Source organism: Narcine bancroftii, chromosome 1, assembly GCF_036971445.1.
Source record: "Narcine bancroftii isolate sNarBan1 chromosome 1, sNarBan1.hap1, whole genome shotgun sequence".
NCBI classification, from domain to species: domain Eukaryota; kingdom Metazoa; phylum Chordata; class Chondrichthyes; order Torpediniformes; family Narcinidae; genus Narcine; species Narcine bancroftii.
Window position 1 is genome coordinate 256,827,939 of NC_091469.1, and position 23,254 is coordinate 256,851,192.

General features: G+C 46.4%; 1 long non-coding RNA gene across 3 annotated transcripts in view; it reads right to left on the reverse strand.

Moving 5' to 3' along the window:
- The window catches only part of LOC138741891 (uncharacterized), a 280,492-nt gene that overhangs the window by 226,583 nt on the left and 30,655 nt on the right, over positions 1-23,254 (reverse strand). The gene's annotated exons all lie outside the window — the stretch shown is intronic.

Consider the following 23,254-nt stretch of genomic DNA (forward strand, 5'->3'; position numbering starts at 1 on the left):
TGTGATTGTTATGAGCAAATGGATTAGGGAGTTGTTATCTTACATCGATCAGAAAGCTTTAAAAACAAGTAATTAGCAAAGGTAGAGAGAACATTTCAGAACCAAAAGATTATCAATCTGGAAAGTTAACTCAATTTCCCTCTCTCTACAGACGCTGGCTGATCTGATGAGCATCCCCAGAATTTTCCATTTATATTTCAGATTATCAGTATTTTTTTAGAGTCAAGGAGTGAGACAACATTGGCACAGGCCATTTGACCCATCGAGCCCACACTGATAAATGTGCACTCATTTATATTAATTCTATTTTTCTTCTTGCATTCCCATTAACTATTCCCCTGGCTCCCACAAGTTTATAACTTCATTACATATACAATGGTAATATACAATGGTCAATTAACTACCAGCACAATGTCTTTGGAATGTGGGAGGAAATTTACAACAGGTAAATTGAGAACATGTGAACTCCACACAGACAGGACAGGATTGAAGCCTGGTCACCAGAATGGTGAGACTGCAGCTCTACAGCTGCACACTATGCCACCCTCCTTTGTTTCCTCATAGGCCTCTGCTCTGTGACACCATTGTAAAAATGCAAACTGCTTTAAAGTCATGAAAAAGATGAAAACTAGAAGCAGTTGTTATTTTATGAGCCATTCCCACATTGCTTCTTTGTTTGGCCACTAGATGGCCACCTCTCATGCCTGCTTCGCCATTCAATATTTGGCTGATTTTTAAAAAAATCTCAGTGCTACTTTTCTATACAAACCCACATGTTTGATTCCTCATTTACTGGTGCCCATCTTGAATATGGTGTACTTAGCAGTTAATTTTCCAGTGGCTCTGGTATGAATTCAAAGGTTCATTACTCTTGTGTGACTAAACTTATTCTCCATTCAGTTCAAAACACAAAAGTTCTGGAGAAACTCAGCAAGTCATGCAGCATCGAAAAGGAGTAAAGGTGTGAGTAAAAAGCAGGCAGGTGTCTGAATAAAAAGGTGGGGGGGAGGAAGGCAAAAAGCAGGCAGATGCCTGAATAAATAGGTGGGGGGAAGAAGGCAAAAAGCAGGCAGGTGCCTGAATAAAAAGGTGGGGGGAGGAAGGAAAAAAGCAGGGAGGTGCCTGAATAAAAAGGTGTGGGAAGGAAAAAAGCAGGGAGGTGCCTGAATAAAAAGGTGGGGGGAGGAAGGCAAAAAGCAGGGAGGTGCCTAAATAAAAAGGTGGGGGGAGGAAGGCAAAAAGCAGGCAGGTGCCTGAATAAAAAGGTGGGCGAAGGCAAAAAGCAGGGAGGTGCCTGAATAAAAAGGTGGGGAGAGGAAGGCAAAAAACAGGCAGGTGTCTGAATAAAAAGACATGGGGAGGAGACTGTGGAATTCTCAACTCTGTCTGGAATGGCTAACTCTATTTGAGACTATGAGCCTGGTTCAAGACTATGATGTCAGAGAAAACATTAACGCTCCATCTACCCTATCCAACTCTGTGAGAGTTATATACATGTCAAAACCAAAGTCTGGTGAGAACATTTGATATAAAAAGACTGCAAAGTAAATATGAATGTTTGTTATTAAACAGAAAAGTCTGCAGATGTTGTGATTGTACGATTGTACTGCAATACATAAAAGTGCTGGAGAAACTCAGCAGGTCAGGAAGCATCCATAGGAAGCAAAGGGTAACCAACTTTTCAGGTTTTAGTCCTTTGTCAAGGTATATACCCTGAAGGGCTCAGGCCCAGAATGTTGGTTATGCTTTGCGTCCTATAGATGCTGCGCGATGTGCTGATTTTCTCCAGCTCTTTTGTGTATTATTGTAGAGCTCGTCAAAAGAACCAAAGACTTGTTGATCCAAGACAAGGCTTTTATTAGCAAAAGACCGGAGCTCTTCACAGGTGGCCGACCAGTCCGGAATGATCCAACCTGGCTAGGGACACAACCCTTTAAGGCCCAGACAATAGGCGTGGCTTAGCTCTCAGCCAATCGCTGTAAGCACAGTCTAGATACAGTAACTATATACACTATGTACATTGGTGATAGATCTGTACTATCACATTCACCCCTTCTTGGAAAACTGACCCTGGGAAAAACAAAAACGAGGGAGAGAATGAAAGGAAGGGGTAGGTCAAGGACTGTAGCGGTCAGGGTCTGACCATCCGGCGTGACCGCCGTGGTGCCGGGATTGGGGTCGCTGGAGTGGTGTCGCCAGCGGGCTCGTCGGGTGCGACTGCTCCGTCGCTCAATTCCCCAGTCGTGTTGTCGGCAGGGTGGCCCGGGTCATTGGGGTGCTGTTGGTCCTTCTGCTGCGGCACGGGGCCTGGAGAATAAAGAGTTGGGGAAGGTTGGGTTGGGGGGTTTGCTGGGTCTACCGCGTCCTGAGCTAGGTCCCGCACCGAAACAGTGTCCTCCCGCCCGTCTGGGAACTCAATGTAGGTGTAATGTGGGTTCGCGTGGAGTAGAGTCACTCGGTCGACCAAGGGGTCGTTCTTTGAGTGCTGGACGTGGCGTCGCAAAAGGACGGGGCCAGGGACGGTGAGCCATGCCGGTACAGTGGTTCCTGATTCGGATTTCCTCGCGAAAAGGAACATCCTTTCGTGGGGGGTGGCATTTGTTGCAGTACATAGGAGGGAGCGGATGGAGTGTAAGGCACTAGTGAGAACCTCCTGCCAGTGAGAGGTGAGAGACCTTTAGACCGGAGAGCCAGTGTAACCGCTCTCCATATGGTGGCATTCTCCCTCTCGACCTGGCCGTTACCGCGTGGGTTATAGCTCGTGGTCCTGCTTGAAGCAATACCACACTCCAGAAGGTACTGTTGTAGCTCTGCACTCATGAATGAGGACCCCCTATCACTGTGGATGGAATTGGGGTACCCGAACATGGTGAAAATACTGTGAAGGGCCTGTATCACTGAGGTGGCAGTGGTGTCTGGGCAGGCACAGCGAATGGGAAGCGGGAGTACTCGTCGATGGCTGTAAGGATGTAGGTATTACGGTTGGTCGACGGTAGGGGCCCCTTAAAGTCTACGCTAAGATGCTCGAAGGGGCGGGTGGCTTTGATAACGTGGGAGTTATCCAGACGGAAGAAGTGGGGCTTGCATTCAGCACACACCGCACAGGCTCGGGTCATGGAGCGGATCTCCTCGACTGTGTAGGGTAAGTTGCGCGCCTTGACAAAGTGAGCAAACCTAGTGACTCATGGATGACAGAGCGCCTCATGGAGTTTCCGTAGTCTGTCCATCTGTATGCTGGCGCACGTCCCCCTGGAGAGCGCATCAGGCGGGTCGTTGAGCTTACCAGGCCGGTACAGGATGTCATAGTTAAAGGTGGAGAGTTCGATTCTCCATCTGGTGATTTTGTCGTTTTTTATCTTACCACGCTGGGTGTTGCTGAACATGAAGGAGACCGTGCGTTGATCAGTCAACAGTGTAAAGCGCCTCCCAGCGAGGTAATGTCTCCAACGACGCACCGCTTCAACTATGGCCTGGGCCTCCTTCTCGATCGAGGAGTGTCTACTCTCAGGACCCTGGAGGGTTCTGGAGAAGAAGTCTACAGGCCGACCGGCCTGGTTCAAGGTGGCTGCCAGGGCGAAGTCGGATGCATCGCTCTCGACTTGAAATGGGACAGACTCATCGATCGCGTGCAGCGTCGCAGCAGCAATGTCGGATTTGATTCGATCGAAAGCCGCTGTGGCTTCGGTCGAGAGGGGAAAGGAGGTGGTCTTGATAAGAGGACGCGCCTTGTCGGCGTAGTGTGGAACCCATTGGGCGTAATACGAGAAAAGGCCCAGGCAATGTTTGAGAGCTTTCTGGGTATGTGGGGGGGGGGGGGGGGGGGGGAAGTAAGTCCATTAGGGGACGCATGCGGTCAGGATCTGGCATGACTATCCCGTTCTCCACCACACAACCTAGAATAGCGAGTCGAGTGGTCCGGAAGACACACTTGTCCAAATTGTCAGTCAGGTTCAGCCGACGGGCAATTTGAAGAAATTTGTCTAGGTTAGCGTCGTGGTCCTGCATGTCGTGGCCGCAGATGGTGATATTGTCCAGATACGGGAAGGTAGCAGTTAGCCCGTTCTGGTCCACCATCCTGTCCATTTCCCGCTGGAAGACCGCGACACCATTCGTGACCCCGAATGGTACCCTGAGAAATTGATATAGCCGCCCATTCGCTTCAAATGCCGTGAATGGTCGGTCCTCGCAGCGGATCGGGAGCTGGTGGTAGGCCGAACGTAGGTCAATAGTGGAGAAAATGCGGTATTGGGCGATCTGGTTCACCACATCCATGATGCGTGGCAGGGGGTACGCATCCAGGAGCGTGAAGCGGTTAATGGTCTGGCTATAGTCGACCACCATCCGTAGTTTTTCCCCATTCTTGACAACCACCACCTGGGCTCTCCAGGGGCTTGAACTGGGTTCAATGATGCCCTCATCCAGCAATCTACGCACCTCACTCCTAATGAATTGCCTGTTTTCGTAACTATATTGCCGACTTTTGGTGGCCACAGGCTTCCAGCCAGGGGTGAGGTTTGCGAAGAGTGCTGGCGGGGCAATCCGGAGAGTGGAAAGGCCGCAGGATTGGCCCCGGGGCACGGGGGCGGGTTGCTCGGGTGCTTCGGGGGTGGGGCGATGGCAGACCGAGAGGGGGGCGTGGGGTCCCCCAAAGTGTAGGGACACCGTTCGGAACTGACACTGAAAGTCTAATCCCAGCAACACTGGGGCGCACAATTGGGGAAGGACGAATAATTTGAAGTGGGTGACCGTTACGCCCTGTACTTCCAGCGTGGCGATGCAATACCCCTTTATCCCAGTCGAGTGCGACCTCGTCGCTAATGAGATCCTCTGGGTAGTGGGGATAATGTCAAGTCCCCAACGGAGGGCCAGATCTGGCTGGATAAAACTGTCAGTTGACCCAGAGTCAAATAAGCAATTGGTGTAGTGTCCATGCACTTTAATCAGTTCCATTGCTCTGGTGAGGGGATGAGAGCATTGCTGGTTTAGTGTTATTGAAACAGTTGACAGGGGAGTTTTGCGCGATGACGTCACGCAACGGGATGACGTAGTCAACGCTCGAGGAGCAGGTTGGAGGACTTCCCGGAAGTGCTGTTGTGGTGGCGTTGGCGGGTGAATAGTAAGTAGTGGGGTTTGTAGATGCTCGGTCGCGGCGGTCGGGCCCCGGCGGTCGTCGGTGATGGACGCTAGGGTGAGTACCTGGTTGGCCACGGGGGTGGCCGTGGTGGCGGCAGCAGCGGCAGCAGCGTCGGCCCCGGGGGTGGCTGTGGCGACGGCAGCAGCGGCGGCCCCGGGGATGTCTGTGGCGGCGGCAGCAGCAGCGGCAGCCACTGTCGGGACCGAGGCCGGGTCGAGTGTTCCGCACGGGGGTGAGAGGCGGGCCAACACCATGGTTGCGAGGGTGGGCTGCCCCTTCCGGGTTCGGCGTCTCCGTGACGTCAGGCGTTGCCGTGCAGGGGAGCCCTCGCTCTCATTGGACAAGAGCTCTGGGGAAGAAGAGTTTGAATGGGATAGCGGCGATTGGGCTTCACACAAGGCACTGTGTTTGCTGGCAGCCATTTTAGACCTACAGACTGCAGCAAAGTGGCTGTTTTTAAGGCACTTCTGGCACCTGGCTTTTCTTGCTGGGCACTGGGACCTGCTGTGCTTGTCCCTCCCGCAGAAATAACATTTCGGGTTCGCACGGGGCAGGGTAGCAGCAGCCGACAGGCCGTCAGTGGTAGGGTAGAAGGGCACTCTACTCACATCAGAACGAGGGGTCCAGTCCCTAGAGAGCTCGGTGGACTTTAAGGCTGCATCCTCCATCGTGATTGCAATCCGGGCCACGTCCTCTAGTTTTTCTACCCCTTGTTCGAGCAAGCGCAGCCTCACTTCATTCGATCTGAGCCCGGCCACATAGGCATCCCGGACGAGATCATTTGTGATCTCGGCAGCAGTTTTGTCCACACAGTTACAGTCCTTGCCCAATGCCTTTAATACTTGTAAATATGCCCTGCTGGACTCGCCGGGCTGTTGCTTCCTCGACGCAAGCACAAGCCGGGCATGAACTCTGTTCACCGGTTGATCATACAGTCCTTTCAGTACCTTTATGGCTGCAGTGTAAGTGGTCTCATCCTGGATGTTCTCGTAGACTCTCAAGGACACCATAGACAGCAATGCTGTTAGACGCTGGTTATCCTCCTCCACCTCAATGAGTCTCAGGAAGTTTTCAAAGTTCAGCAGCCAGAAGTTAAAGGCTTTGAAGGCTGTAGCTGACCGTGGGTCGATATCAAATTTTTCTGGCTGAATTAAACGCTCCATCCCTTTCAAAAAAAATTCTTTTGCTAATAAAATTGTAGAGCTCGTCGAAAGAACCAAAGACTTGTTGATCCAAACCAAGGCTTTTATTAGCAAAAGACCGGAGCTCTTCACAGGTGGCCGACCAGTCCGGAATGATCCGACCTGGCTAGGGACACAACCCTTTAAGGCCCAGGCAATAGGTGTGGCTTAGCTCTCAGCCAATCGCTATAAGCACAGTCTAGATACAGTAACTATATACATTATGTACATTGGTGATAGATCTGTACTATCACAATTAAACACAAATGTTTATTGCTTCTCATGGATTTAATAGCCTGTTAGACATGTGCCAACTATTGTGTTCTCTAAGAGGGCAAGGGGTAACCAGTTCTCATGTACCATCTGATGGTCATACACAAGTAGCAATGTGGGAACAGCTCATAGGATCATAATTATAGATCAGACCATTTCGTTGTTTCCCCCCCCCCCCACCCAACCACCCCCCCAACCCAACCTCCTTCAGAGGACAATGTGGTTCCAGTCAAGTTATTACTAAACTAAAGCCATAAAATGAGATAGTAATACAGATAATGAAGTACTTGGTCAATGAAATGCAGTCACTATTGTAACACAAAATGAGGCATCACTTTCCTATTGAAATCTCTTCCAAAAACTACAATATGATGTGACAGACAGACTGCTCTTAAGTAATGGTAATATAGGGAAAAATATTGGCAGACTACATGGAAGAAGCACCTCATTTTTCTGAAAATAATACCATGGAACCTTTTGTCAGAGTCAAGAACACTATCAGAATTATTGTCAGAGTATATACATGACATCAGAGACAACACAGATTTATTTTTCCTGCAGGCAAGGCAGAATTACCATTTATTGGCAGTGCAAATTTTTTAAAAAACTGTATTCAATGTAGACATGTGAACACATAAAGAAATGTAAACAAACTTAAACTGTGCAATAGAGTGAGAAAAAAACAGTGAAAAAGAGTCCTTAATTGAGTCCCTGATTGAGTTTGTCGTTGAGGATTCTGAGGGTGGAGGGGTAGCAGCTGGTCCTAAACCTGGTGGTGTGAGTCTTGTGGAACTTAGACTTCTTTCCTGATGGCTGCAGCAAGAGCAGAACTGGGTGGGGTGGGTCTTTGATGATTGCTGCTGCTCTCTGATGTCAGCATTCCCTGTAGATGTACTCAACACTGGGGAGGGTATTTCCTGTGATGTCCTGATTGGAGTCCACTCCCTTCTGCAGGGTTTTATACTCAGGGGCATTGGTGGTCCCTTACCAGACCATGATGCAGCTGGTCAGCACCCTTTTCACCATACCTCTGTAGAAATTTGCCAGGGTTTCTGTTATCATACCAAACCTCTGCAAACTCTGGAGGAAGTAGAGTCACTGACGTGTTTTCTTCACAATGCCACTGATGTGTTGGGTCAAGGAAAGATCCACTGAGCTAGTGACTCCCAAGAACTTAAATTTGCACACCCTCTCCACCTGTGATCTCCCAATGATCATTGGATTGTAGATCTCTGGCTTTCCTTTCCTGAAGTCATAATCAGTTCCTTAGTTTTGGTGACATTGAGTGCAAGGTTGTTGTTGATGGACCTTTCAGTCACCATCCTGTATGCTGATTCATCCCCTTCCTTTCATCAGAAAATTTGTATCACCAAGCACAGCTGACTTTAAACATATGCTTAAAATGTTTCACCACCATTATTTCTTAGTTATTTCAATGCCATTTGTGCACTGCTTGTGTTGTAGTTTTCACTGCTCTAGCCAGTATTTTTTTACCCTTTACTTTTTACACTTCATCCTCCATTTTTTTAAAGTTCTTTCCTCCAATTCCACTTCCTATTTTACTTTGGCAAATTTGGACATTGATAAAGTTTGGATTTACTTTGAGTGCAAGGCCTTCACATAAATTGCAAACAATTTGACTCCTTGGATTGAACTCCTGAACCACACCCTGCTTTGCAATTTTTCCCATATTGATGTAACTCATAACCTTCAGTTGGTCATGAATTATCGTATTAAACACAGAAGTCTGCAGACGCTATGATTATAGTAAAAACACACCAAAATGCTGAAGGAACTCAGCCAGTATTTCAGAGACCATAAAAAGCAGAAATTTTGCTGACATTTTGGGCCTGAGCCCTTCTTCCAGGAATGAGCCAAAAGCAGGAAATCTCAGAATTCAGACAATGCTGGCTGGGTGGGGAACCCAGACCAAGAAGTGTTAATTGCATATAGAGAGAGAGAGAGAGAGAGAGAGAGAGGAGAGAGAGAGAGAGAGAGAGAGAGAGTGTGTGTGTGTGTGTGTGTGAAAGGAGACAGAGCTAGGAGAAGGCAACAAGGAATGAAGTGGGGGGGGAGAGGGGTTTAATGAAAGCCAGAGAAGTCAATATTAATGGCGTCTGGTTGGAGGGCTCCCCGTTGGAAGATGAGATGTTGTTCCTCCAATTTATGGTGGTTTCAGCCTGTCAGTGCATGAGACCATTGAAAGACATGGATGGAGAATTGAAATTCGTGGCCAGAGATCCACGCTATTGCTACGGACAGAGCCGGGGTGTTTTATCTTGTATCCCTAAGCTTTTTTAAAAAAAAATCCCTACTGTGGGCTCTTCATTAAATATCTTTTGGAAGTGTGGTGGTATCTCATGCATGATATCATTACACCACTAGGTCACCAGGTGGCTCATCTGGTTACCTTGAATATAAGCCCGAGGAGGGGTGGGGATCCCTTCCCATTCATTCTGGCCTAGGCTTGTACAGAGGCAAGACCAAAGCCTCAAAGCCTAGCTGTATACCAGTCTATTAAAACTAGTGTTTTACCTGCACTCTGCCTCATGTGGTTTGATACTAGTAGCCTACAATTTAATAGACTGCTATACATCTCCAAAATGGACGCCCTGCTAGATCTCGACGCAGCCGAGACCCGACTCAGGGACCCAGGAACTGAAACGGGCCCTGCGCATGTGCAGCCGAAAACGGACTGACCAGAAAGCTACAAAATCAGGATCGAGAGCAAGGGGGAGCCCACCCCACAGTCGTGGTAGATTTCGGAGGGGTCAGAAACACCCCAGGGCAGGTAACGAGCGACAGAGAGCCCTACCTGTTCATGAACTCACCGGGACTAGGATCAGCCATGAAGCACGCGGGGATCCCGGGGCAAGTAATGAGCAGCAGAGTGCCCTACCTGTTCACAAACTCACTGGGACCAGGATCAGCTGTGCAGCACGCGGGGATCCCGGGGCAAGTAACGAGCGGCAGAGTGCCCGACATGTTCACGAACTCACCGGGACTAGGATCAGCCATGTAGCATGCGGGGATCCTGGGGCAAGTAACGAACGGCAGAGTGCCCTACCTGTTCACGAACTCACCGGACCAGGATCAGCCGTGCAGCACGCGGGGATCCTGGGGCAAATAACGAGGGGCAGAGTGCCCTACCTGTTCACAAACTCACCGGGACCAGGATCAGTTGTGCAGCACGTGGGGATCCTGGGGAAAGTAACGAGCGGCAGAGTGCCTTACCTGTTTGCAAACTCACCGGGGCTGCACATGGGGTAACTGGTGTATGACCAGGAGTCATGTCAGACACGGGTGAAGGGCATACGGCAAGTCACCTTGCCGATCGCGGTTTACCGACAGGATCAGGGGAACGGGCTGTTACTCCAGAGCCACCCCCAACCGTCTCCGATTCCCCGGAGGGGGCCCGTGTCTCCGCAGGGGTGAGCAACCAGGTGCGAGAGGGATCAGGCCCAGCACACGCCTACCCCCCAGCTATTGAACCACAAGCTGAGGCTCAGCCAGAAGCTTGAGCTGGATCCCAGAACCCCTGGTGCGAGCATGCATTTTGGCAGGTGGTATAGGTGTTTTTTAAATTATGCAGGGGTAGTGGGAACGTCAGAGAAGGAAATGCTGATGCTACTGCTGGCTCAGCTGGGAGATCGTCCGTACTCTTTAATTCAGGACACCAAGTCATACCGGGAAGCAATGAACACTCTGCAAAGACACTATAATAGGGGGCACAGTGAGTTGCACTCCAGGCACAGACTCATGACCAGGTCGCAGCAAGCAGGGGTGTCTGTTAGAGACTATACTCACACTAAAGGATTTGGCGAGGGCTTGCAATTTTAAGACAGTATCTGCCCAAGAGTACGCAGACGACCTGGTGAGCGACAGAATCATAGCCAGGGTCAGGTCAACGGAGATAAGATAGAGGCTGTTGGAAAAGGGGACAGTGAGGCTAGATGAGGCTGAAACCATTGCGGAGGCTCTGAAGGACTCTAGGAGGGAGCTAGAGGAGTACACTGAGCCAGACTCGTGGACCTCTTACAGGGAGAGGTGCATGGATGAACAAGGGCAACATTCCGCAGCAACTGCCTCATTACACCGTTCCAAGTGTGTTTTTGCGGGCAGCTAAAGCACCCCAGAGCCCACTGTCCAGCTAAGGAGAAGGGCTGCTCGAGGTGTGGAAAGAAGGGGCATTATGCGAAAGTATGCAGAAGCTTGAAGGCTCCCACCAAAGCCCTCTCTCATGCAAATAAGAGGCGGGAAAGATCTTCTCCTTCCCCCACAGGCAAGACGAAACAGAGTGCCATGTGCTGTCGGCCATCTTGGGACGCCAGGCAGAGGACACAGCGACCAGATGACGGCTTCGGTACCGAGTAATACGATCGAGGTTGGGATGAAAGCTCCTATCAGAATGGAAGAAGCTCCAGGCTGGCCTCATTACAACTAAATCAGGTGAGTCCACATGACCTATTGGATGCGACTGTTAGTATTAAGGTTAACGGGGCTACTGTAAATTGTTTGGTGGATAGTGGGTGTACAGAGAGCTTTATAGACCAAGGGTTGGTAGAACACCTCACATTAAAAATGTACCCCAGTGACCATCAGATCCTAATGGCATCTAACAAGCATGTGACTGAGGGCAACCATTTCTGCAGGGTCACTCTGGAGATCCAGGGTACGGCGCATGAGGAGTTTAAATTGCTGGTGCTCCCATGCCTCTGTGCTCCAGTGCTGCTGGGGTTGGATTTTCAGTGCCAACTGAAAAGCATCACAATGGTGCATGATGGGCCGCTTCCCCCATTAATCCTTAGAAGGAAGCATTACTGCAACCTCACGGCCCTGAACATAGACTGCACCAAGGGCAGGAGGTACAGCCCAAAAGACAAGGAGTTTATCGGTGCATAAGTCTATAGACTCCTGTAGGAGAACATTATAGAAAAGAGTTCCAGCCCCTGGAGAGCACAAGTAGTGGTAGTGAAGTCTGGGGAGAAGAGGCGTATGGTCGTAGACTAGTCAGACCATCAACAAATTCACGCAGCTGGTAGCATACCCACTTCCGCGTATCGCAGATATGGTCAACAGCATTGCCCAGTACAAAGTGTTCTCCACTATCGACCTCAAGGCAGCGTACCACCAGTTGGCCATTAGAAAGAATGATAGGATATACATGGTGTTCGAAGCGAACGGCAGGTTGTACTAATTCCTCTGCCTCCCCTTTGGTATCACCAACGAGGTATCCCTGTTCCAGCAGGAGATGGACCGCATAGTGGACGAGTACCACTTAAAGGCGGTGTTCCCATACCTGGAGAATGTTACGATCTGCGGCCACTCACAAGCTGACCATGATACTAACCTTCAACGTTTTCTTCAGGCAGCAAAGGACCACAATCTAACGTACAATAAGGATAAATGTGTCTTTAGTACCAGGAAGTTAGCGACCCTAGGCTACATGGTGCAAAACGGGGAAATCAGCCCGGACCCGGCCCGCATGCGGCCGCTGCTAGACCTCCCCATCCCTCATTCTCAAAAGTCATTAAAGAAGTGTCTGGGGCTATTTGCATACTATGCGCAGTGGGTCCCCAATTACACCGACAGGGCCCGGCTACTCATAAAGGCCTCAACTTTTCCCCTCAGCCCTGCTGCTATCAAAGCCTTCAAAATCAACCCTGCGATCCATTGATGAGACGGTCCCTTTTCAGGTAGAGACCGATGCCTCAGACGTGGTGTTGGCTGCCACCTTGAATCAAGAGGGGCGGCCGGTGGCCTTTTTCTCGCGGACCCTCCAGGGGTCTGAGGTAAGACACTCGGCAGTGGAGAAGGAGGCCCAGGCCATTGTGGAAGCAGTGCGGCACTGGAGACATTTTCTGGCCTGTAAACGCTTCACCCTTGACACGGACGAATGATCTATGGCGTTCATGTTCAATAACCAGAACAGGGGGAAGATAAAGAACGATAAAGTCTTGCGTTGGAGGATAGAATTGTTGACGTACAGCTACGTCGTCCAGGGAGGCTCAATGAGCCCTCAGACGCATTGTCCAGGGGCACTTGTGCAACCCTTAATCACATGTCCCAGCTGCAGAGCTTGCACAATGAGCTGGGCCGCCCAGGAGTCGTGAGGCTCTTCCATTTTGTCAGGGCCCAAAACCTTCCGTTCTGAGTGGAGGAGGTACAGACAGTAAGCAGGGATTCCCCCATCTGTGTGGACTGTAAACCGCAGTTCCACCGGCCAGACAGCGCCCCCTTAATAAAAACTACCAGGCCTTTTGAGCAGCTTAGCCTTGACTTCAAAGGCCCGCTCCCATCCTACGACAGGAACATCTATTTCCTAAACTCTATCGACGAGTACTCATGGTTCCCCTTTGCTATCCCGTGTCCCGATGTCACCGTAGCCACAGATATAAAGTGCCTGCAATTTATATTCAGTTTGTGTGGCTACCCTAGCTATATACACACGGATAGGGGTGCTGCTTTCATGAGCACCGAGGTCCAACAGTACCTCAGGGATAGAGGCATTTAACCCTAGGGGGAACAGGCAGGTAGAAAGGGAGAACACCACCATCTGGAAGACGGTTCTGCTAACTCTCAAAGCAAAGGACCTACCAGTCGCAAGGTGGCAAGACATGTTACTGGAGGCTCTGCACTCCATATGCTCTTTATTGTGTACTGCCACTAACGTGACACCACATGACTGTATCTTTTCTTTCCCGAGGAAAGCTGCGACAGGCACCGTGCTGCCTAGATGGCTGATATTGCTGGGACCGGCCCTCCTCCGCAAGCATTGCAGACACCACAGGACGGACCCGCTGGTGGAGCCCGTGGAAGTGAAGCATGTGAACCCTCACTACGCCTACGTGTGTTCGAGGATGGACGGGAAGACTCTTTGGCCACCAGGGTCCTCGCACAAGCAGGTGATGTGGGCGGCACAGAAGAACTACAGACCCCTACAGATCAGCAGGATGGGACGGCAGACAACGCAGGAGCACCACAGGCTCCGGAGGATCAGCAGGAAGGAATCACGGTCAATGCGGGAGGGTTGCAGACCCCCATGGAGCAGCATGAAGAGCAACAGATGAACACACCCCCACGGGCTGAAAGCCCTGCACCCACACACCATACCCTCGCCCAAAGCCAAGACCCCCCCAGGCCCTAGCACCCCCCACCTCCCGAAGGTCCAGAAGGAAGAGGAAACTGCGTCAAATACTGGACTTACGAACGGGTGCAAAGAGACAGAGTGGGTGGGGGGGAGGGGAAGGGTCAGTCACAATTTTTTAAGAGGGGGTGAATGTGGTGGTATATGACATACATGATATCATTACACCACTAGGTGGTGACCTTCTAAATAAGCCTTCACTCCTCCCTTTGCTTGCTGCTGTCCCCTCCCTCCCTTCTCCAACTATTACCCCCTGCCTTTGTAACCACACCTCCCCCTTACTCTTTTGTTTGGATGCCTCCTAACATTTTTCCATACCTTGATGAAGCCCAAAATATCAGTTATGTATTTTTATCTTTTCTATGTAAAGGACACTGTTTGACCTGCTGAGTTTTACCAGCATTGTGTTGTTACTTAACTCTAAGCTTGCCTGATGGCACCACGTTTATTTGTATCGTTCAAAAACAAAAAGCAGGGTTGAAGAAAACAAGACCAAATAAGAAAAAATATAAAGGGGAGTAAAGAAATTGCTGACCTACTAACAAACTTGAGGTTCATGTCTTCACATGGCAACAAAAAATGAGGAACATAAGAACAAATAATAGCAGAGAAAACACTGAAGAAAATAAACTAGCAAGGTAGGGGATGGGAATCTGAATGATTGGTCTGACAATCAAGCAACTGGTGGAAAGATAGATACAATGTGTAATGAGAATGTAAGGAAGGACAGGCAATGGATGGTGTTAGTTGAATAGGTTGAAATGTGTTTTATTCAATGCAAGATGTTTAGAACCAGGCCAATGAACTTTGAGCATAGTCAGTACATGAGTGGCACAGTTAGCGTAGCGGTTAGGTGTTATGGATTTCTCCCCATGTCTGAGTGGTTTTTTTTCCCCAGGGACAACGGTTTTCTCCCATCGTTCAAAACGTACCTGGGTATCTCGGTGCAATTGGGTGGCATGGGCTCACTTAAAATTTAAATTTAAAATGAAATTATGATGCCATTACAAAGACTTGACTGGACAAGACAAAGGAGATGATTGTGGACTTCAGGAGTACAAGGGATGACCAGCCTCCACTGCACATTACTAGCTCAGTAGTGGAGAGATTAGAGAGCAGCAAGTTCCTTGGAGAGCACTTAAGAAATGACTTATCCTAACCACACATCTTCTCATTTGTCAGGAGCACAACAGTGACTGTATTCTTGTAAAGACTGAGGCAGGCGAGGCTACCGGCCACCATTATGTCAACCTTCTACAGGATTCTATTGAGAGCGTTCTGGTCGGCTGCATCACAGTGTAGTACGGTTGCTGTAGAGCACTGGATCAGACGTCAATTCACAAGACCAAAAGATCAGCAGAGAGGATCACTGGGTTCTCCCCCCATTAATGTGATTTATCGGGATTGTTGTTTGAAGAGGGATTGCTAAATTGTTGAGGATCCCTTCCTCCCACACAAAGTATTTTTTAGCTACTCTCATTGGAAAAAAGGTGCAGAGATGTATAAAACCCAGAACCACCAGGCTGAGAATCAGCTTCTTCCCACGGGGAGTAAGACTATTGAATGACTGAACTCCTCTGAGATTCTATTATTTATTTTACAATATATTTATTTATTTTTATATATGAATGTACAAACTGCATAAATATCATTTGTCTGTATATGGATTATGTCTAACTGTGTGTTTGCTTGTTTTTGCATCAAGGATTGGTTGTATTTGCACAATCGGTTGATAATAAACTTGAATTTTAAGGGCAGAATAAGGTGATGCATGTTCTGGGGTTTAGACCAGCTCGTATAAGGGGAGGGGGGCATGGATTGAAATCATAAATTTAAAAATTTAATTACGGAAGTACGGAACAAACCAACTAAACTTGACTGTTTCACAGGGAGGGGGTTCATAAACTTTGAGAAGAGTCCTAAGGGGGCCATAGCCAATAAAGGTTGAAAATGGCTGATTTAGACATCAAAGGGGATAGGGATAGAGGTAAAAGAGATAGGGGGTGGTAATGCTAATCAGCTATAGAAAAGGAGGACATTGTGAGAATCATCTTCTGAGTCAATGAAGGTGAAAGTCAGAAACAGGAAGAGCAATCACTCTATTAAGTTTTTCTCAACCTTTTTCTTTCCATTCAAATACCACTTTAACTAATCCTTATGCTATCAGTGCTCTATGATTAGTAAGGGATTGCTTAAGGTGGTCAGTGAGTGGGAAGGGAAGGTTGAGAATCACTGCTCTAGACCCAATTGTTAGTGAAATAGTTTGCTTGAGAAAAATTTGCCCATTTTCCTTTGGAGTTATGAGACCATGCAAATAACGATTAAAACAGTGGTTTTCAAACTTTTTTCTTTCCACCCACATACCACTGTAAGCAATCCCTTACTAATCACAGAGCACCTATGGCATAGGGAATACAAAGTGGTATGTGAGTGGAAAGAAAAAGGTTGAGAACCACTGCTCTTTTGGAAGTGGTTGAAAAGCTTCCAAATAGGCATTGGGCCACTGAGGAGCAAATAATTAAGCAGATTTTGGAATGGTCCAAAAATAACAGGGTTGCTGCTGCAGGAGAATTCAACTTCCCTGACAATGACTGGAACGTCATGGGGAGAGATTGGACAGATTGGGTCTTTATTCTTTGGAGCGTAGAAGGTTGAGAGGGGATTTGATAGAAGTATTTAAGATTATGAAAGGGATAGACAGAGTGGATGTGGATAGACTATTTCCGTTAAGAGGAGGAAAGATTAAAACAAGAGGACATGAGTTAAGAATTAAGGGGCAGAGGTTTAGAGGTAACATGAGGGGGAACTTCTTTACTCAGAGAGTGGTAGCCGTGTGGAATGAGCTTCCAGGAGAAATAGTGGCGGCGGAGTCAATTGTATTATTTAAGAAAAGGTTGGACAGGTCTATGGATGAGAAGAAGATGGAGGGTTATGGGCATTGTGCAGGGAGGTGGGACTAGAAAGGGGTGTTTGGTTCGGTGCGGATTAGAAGGGCCTAATGGCCTGTTTCCGTGCTGTAATTGTTATGTTATGTTATGTTAAGGCAAAAGGTGCAGTTCGGGCAGAATTTGTCAGGTGTCTGAGAAGAATTCTTGACACAATATGTGCACAAGCCAATCAGGGAAAAAGCCAGATGGATCTAGCACTGGGTAATGAATCTGGTCAGGTGACAGACTTCTTGGTGAGTATGCATTTTGGAGACAGTGACCACAATTCCCTGACCTTTAGCAGAGCTGTGGATAAGGATTGAACAAAATGTGAAATAGTTTAAATGGGAAGGGCTAATTATGATGTGATCGGGCAGGAACTAGGGATATGAAAATTGGGAACAGATGTTTGCAGGGAAATGCTCTGCAGAAGACTGGAGGATGTTAAGAGACTGTGATGCTATCAATCAACCACATTAGACCGAGAATTGTGAAGAATAGGCTTTAATCGCCATAAGATTTGAAGTGTTGCTGACCCGGTTCCAAGGCAGCTACTGAGGGAGGAGTTTGGGCAATACAGCCTTTATGGAGATTCTGAGGGTAGGAGTCACAGGTGCAAGGGGCAGTACATTCATACAGACAGTGCTAATGACTATACAGTGATTCCACCACAGGGACCACTTGCATGGAATTAAGGAGAGGATTGTCCCATTGAGACAGGGAAAAGATTAGAGGGTAAAGTAAAGAAAGGCTCTTAAGAATTATATGGTTATCAGGAAGAAACTTAAGCAAGGACTTAGAAGAGCTTTAAGGGGGCACAAGAAGGCCTTTGCAAGTAGGATTAAGGAAAACCCAAAGGCGTTCTACACATATGTTAAGAACAGAAGGATGACTGGAATGGGTCGCTTAGGAATAAAGGGGAAAACATAACTGGAGGCAGAGGATGTCCTAAATGACTGCTTTGCTTCAGTATTCACTAGGGAGAAGGACTTTGGTGAATGTGATGTCAGTGTAGAAAGGGTAATGGGCTGCAGCATGTCAAGGTTAAGAAAGTGCTTCTTAAAATATTTTGGATAGATTATCCCCTGAGAATGGACATAACATACCCCAGATTACTATAGGAAGTGAAGAAAGAAATTGCTGGAGCATTGACAATAATTTTTATGACCTCCCTGGCCACAGGAGGGTAATGGAGGATAGAAAATGGTTTAAGAATGCTAATAGAGAGAATCCTAGGAATTACCATGTAGACCAGTGAGGCTTATGGCAGTGATTTCCAACCTATTGGTGAGGATTCTTAGCAATAGGATTTATGAGCATTTAGAGAAGAATAATATTTGCAAAGTTTTCTCAATCTGGCTTTGTGAGGGGCAAGTCATGTCTCACAAGCCCAATTGAGTTTTTCAAGGTGGTGGCAAAATAAATTAATGAAGATGGGGTGGTGGATATGGTGTTAATGGATTTTACTATTGGGTTTAACAAGGTCCGCCATGGTAGGTTTATTCAGAAAGTCATGAGACATGGGATCCATGGATTCTTGGCTGCTTATATTCAGAACCAGCTTGCCTGCAAAAGGCAAAGTGTAGCACTAGACGGAAAGTATTCTGCCTGAAGGTCAGTGACTAATGGCATTCCAAAAGGGATTGGTTCTAGGACCCCTGCTTTTTGTGATCTTCATAAATGACTTGGACAAAGAAGCAGAAGTGTGGGTCAGTAAGTTTGCAGATGGCACAAAGGTTGGAGGTGTTGTGGATAGTAAGGAAGGTTGTGAAAGGTTACAACAGGATACAAAGTTTTGTGGAGAACTGGCAGATGGAGTTCAATCTGGGTAAATGTGAAGTGATACACGTTGGAAAGTCAAACTTGAAGACAGAGTATGTGGTTAATGGCAGGATTTTTAACAGTGTGGAGGAACAACAGGATCTTGCGTCTAAGTCCACAGATCCCTCAAAGTTGCCACACAATTTGACAGTTGTTTAACAAAGCATATCCTATGTGGAAGTTTGAGTTTAAAAGGCATGAGGTAATTTTGCAGCTCTATAAAACTCTGGTAAGACTACACCTGCAGAGTTGTGTTCAGTTCTGGTTACCTCATTATAAAGACTCAGAAGCTTAGGCAAGGGTGCAGTGGAGATTCACCAGGATGTTGCCTCGATTGGAGAATAGGTCTTATGAATTGGGTGGCACGGTTAGCATGGTGGTTAGTTGCAGTGCCAGCAACCTGGGGTCGAATCCAGCATTGTCTGTAAAGAATATGTATATTCTCCCCATGTCTGTGTGGGTTTCCTCCGTGTGCTCCACCATTCAGAATGTACTGGGGTTGTAGGTTAATAGGGTGTAATTGGGCAGCACGGGCTCATGGGCCGAAAAGGCCTGTTACTGTGCTGTATTTCTAAATTTGGGAAAGAAAAAGTAAGGTTGACTGAACTAGAGCTTTTCTCTTTGAAACAACGAAAGATGAGAGGTGATTTAATAGAAGTTCTGGGATTATGAGAACCGTGGATAGCCAGCACATTTTTTCCTGTGGCGACAATGGCAAATACAAAACCCCCCTCCACACTCTTCTCTCCACCCCCCCCCCCCCAACAGCCCATCATCTCTCCATTCCGTCTCTTTCGCTCAGACATGATAAATTTTACCTAGTCCTTTATCATATACAATTAGCACCTTTTATTGGTCTGGATTCCTCCCCCATTGTTTAAATTCTGAGATTTTCTGATATATCCTGCTTCTGCCTTTTCTAATTTTTCCATGAGGAAGGGCTCAGGCTTGAAACGTTAACAATATATCTTTGTCTCCTATAGAGGCTGAATAGACCAGCTGAGTTCCTCCAGCATTTTAGAGTACTTTTCCAATCCTAGCATCTACAACCTACAGTGAAGGAAAGTTTTGTTCATTTTTATTTTACACACAATGGTGGGCATCTGGAATGCATTGCTGGGTGTGATCGTAGGGCTGGTTCAATAGGGATATTTTAAAGACTTAGAGAGGGACAGAGATAAGAAAAGTAGAGGGTTATGGATGTGAGATGGGGAAGGATTAGATTGTTGTACATAGGTCACTACAACATCGTGGACCAAAGGGGCTATACTGTACTCCAATGTTCTGTTCTAAAATATGGGCATTAAAACCAAGAAAAAGCAGAAACTATGCAGGTGATCTATCATCTATCAGGAAATGAACTCAGCACCCTCCCCTCAACATCCTTTCTCTTCCTTTACATCAACTTAAAATGCCCATCTTTTACCATGTCTAATTCCAGCCTTCTTCATACAGTACTGTTCTCCCTCACCCAGCACTCTTGCTTCTCACACCATCCTTCACTTCCCACTCACCCTCACATGATAACCTCACTCTCACATCTTGTTCCTCGACATCATCCTTATGGTGAACAGCAGAAATATCTCAGTGTCCTTCTGATGTGTCGGCGAGAATAGTGTTCAAATAGATGCAAATTTCATTATCTTTCTTGCCTTGCATTATCCAGCCTCAGCAAACTCCTAATCACGCAGCACCTCGTTTATATTTATCTCTGTTAACAAACCTTCTACTTTTGTCCTGATTGGTGGGATGGGGTGGAGGGAAAGTGGAATATTGTGAAGGATTACGGTTGTCAAATGAACAGATGCCATTGTTATTCCCACTCCGGTCTCTCTTCCTGGATTATCATAATTTGAGTAAGACTTTTTCTTCTTTTTGCTGATTATTTACTCAATACAGTGCAATTCTCTGAACCTTGAACTAATTTTTTAAGCCAGTGCACATTGTTAGGTCTGCTTTGTTCGAGAATGAGTGAGTCAGACACCAGACTGAGTCGAAATCAAGGTTCTTTATTACCGGATTGTAACACTTGCAACTAACAGTGTTAGTTGGAGAAGGCGCATTCTCCCGATATCAGCAAGTGGTGTTTTTTTTAATACCTCAGGACACGCACTTAGTAAATTATCATACCATTACATTGTCCAATGAATAAGCTGTTGCTACCCTTCTCTGTTAGTCTGCTGCACATCATCTTGTTATTGCCACATTTATCTTGAGCGTACAAGGTCACACCTGCATCCTGTTACTCCTTAGTACTGGGTGACTCCTTCTCCGGTCCCAACTCATGATGTTTTTACCTTACAACATTCAGAATATACAGAGCTCCTTGTCAGGCTATTATGTTTTCGTATAGTTGGTGGGTGGTATTGAATTCACATTATGGTAGTGTCCAAACATGATGACAGGCCAATGCTTAACATTGATAAATGTATCTGTTTATTCATTAATGTAATAGAACATCTCATTAAGAACCAAAGCCTTGATTTAGTTCATAAACATGTTATTTTTCAATAGAAATTGCAGACTAAGCACACAGCAACATTTCATCACAAGAAACTAATCCACTGCATACAAATTGTGGCTGCCCTTGGTCATCAATCTTTCAACTGACCAATTTTGATCTCTATCTTTCTCTCCTGAATGTTTGTTTTTTTCTAATGGACTCTGTCCATGGTCCATTTACCCTTTCCTCTTTGCCTGTTTAGAACCTGTCGTAACACATTCAGAATGTCCCAAAATGCCCCATAGCATTCATCAATGTTTGACAACAAGCACACAACGTAACCACAATAGATCCCAACTTTCAACATCAGGCTCTGATGCCCCACAAGATGCACCAAATATGTCCACAAGAGCCATCAGTGTTCTACATCATGCACAAGATCCTGAGGAATTCTGACAGGATCAACACATGCAAGCTGTTTTCTCTTCTGGGAGAATAAGTAAGTGAATTCAACTCAAGTCAGAGGTTCATTATTAAGTTTGAAATGAGAAGATTTTTTTTTCTGTAGAATATTTTTTTCTCTGTGGAACTTTTTTCCTCAAAGGACAGTTAAAAAATAGGCCTTAAATATTTTTTAAGGCCAAGATAGATAAATACTTACTGAGCAAGGGGATGAATAGTTAAAACAGGTAGAGATGAAATGCAAAATTGAGGTTACAATCAGATTAAAAATCATCTTACTAAATAGCAGAGGAAACATTAAAGACTAAGTGGTTTTCTTTTGTCCTTAATTTATACATTCTTATCAGTGTTCTAGACCAGGACTTAAACAAAGATATAGACGTGGTTTAAATAAGGGCCTCGCCAAAGGGATCGCTCTGATGACCTTCTGAAAGCTCATACTATTGTGGCATTTTCACTGATCTCACATGTTTCTAATGAGAGACAATTAGAAAGTATTGAAAAATGTAACTAAATTAGTAAAAGTTTAAATTTAACAAATAGGAAATCCACAGGAAATCACATTTAACTGATACAATTTTACATTAAAAAACATTAATGTAAATGAGAACAAAAATAAGTGATTCCCCTTTTCAATGTCACCTACAATGGCAGCCACGCAGAGCCAGATACACTAAGGATTCAGCTTCATAAGTTATAAAATATCACTGGATTCAATAACTTTTCTAGCCTGTGTAGCACTATCAATTATCCCCGACAGGCCAGAAGTTGCGATTAACATGGTTTTAATCACTCTAAACTCAGTCATATCTTACATGTTGTTGGCTCGGTTCCAAGGCAGTACTGAGGGAGGGGATTGGGCAATACCACCTTTATTAGGGATTCTGGAGGGGGAGGAGTTACAGTATTGTAGGCGGGCCAACCAGTACAATGACTGCAATGTAGTGTTCCACCACAACCTGGTTATTTACCCATGACAGACCTACGCCAAACCTCACAGGACGACCTCTTGACTGCACTACACACACATCTGTTGCATAATCTTAATCAATGGATGAAAAACAAGAAGCTTCTGTCAAATGCAGTACCAAACAACAATTTTCCTTTCTTCTCCAGCTTGTTGGTAAGTTGCATAGGATCTTTTGCTGTCCATCAACAAGGACTTGTATAGAAAGGGATGATGATTCCAGGCATTGGAGACATTCAGCTCAAAGACTTGCTTGATTGGATCGTCATCACCATATTCTGCTCAGGCATACAGTTAATTCACAGATTAACATGCATCTGCATCAACTTGAACTGACATCAAGGGCCACAGTCAATTGTCACAAAAATTAAGACATGCTCCTTGGCAGATGGTCCAAATGGTCATTTGTTCCATCCACCATCAGGTACAACTATCAGAAAGTGCTGGAAGATCATTTTGAATAGGCAACTATGAATCAAGAATTAGGTTAAATGTTCAGATAGTATTTAAAAAGTCAATCATGGGAAAGAATCTTATTATATGGATCAAGGTGTTCTCAGTGTTGCTGTGCATGGCATAGGTGTGACCCAAAAGTGGACAACTTTGCTGCAGCAACTTTGCTTCAGCTGGAGCTCAGAAGTTGGAGAATGTTAAAAGAACAATGATGCATAAACCTTCAGAAATAAAGATAAAGAAAACATACCCATATGGCTCTCATCCTGATGGTAACTTTTGAATGTGGCTGAATCATGCTATGTGCAGACCCCAACAATGTATCACTATGTGACTTGATCCTTTAAGTTCCAAATGTTGCAAAGGATGAGACTGGCAGCATGGCCTTGGAACATTCATTTCAGTTGGATTTTCCACACCACTTGAACAACATGAAATGCTTTATC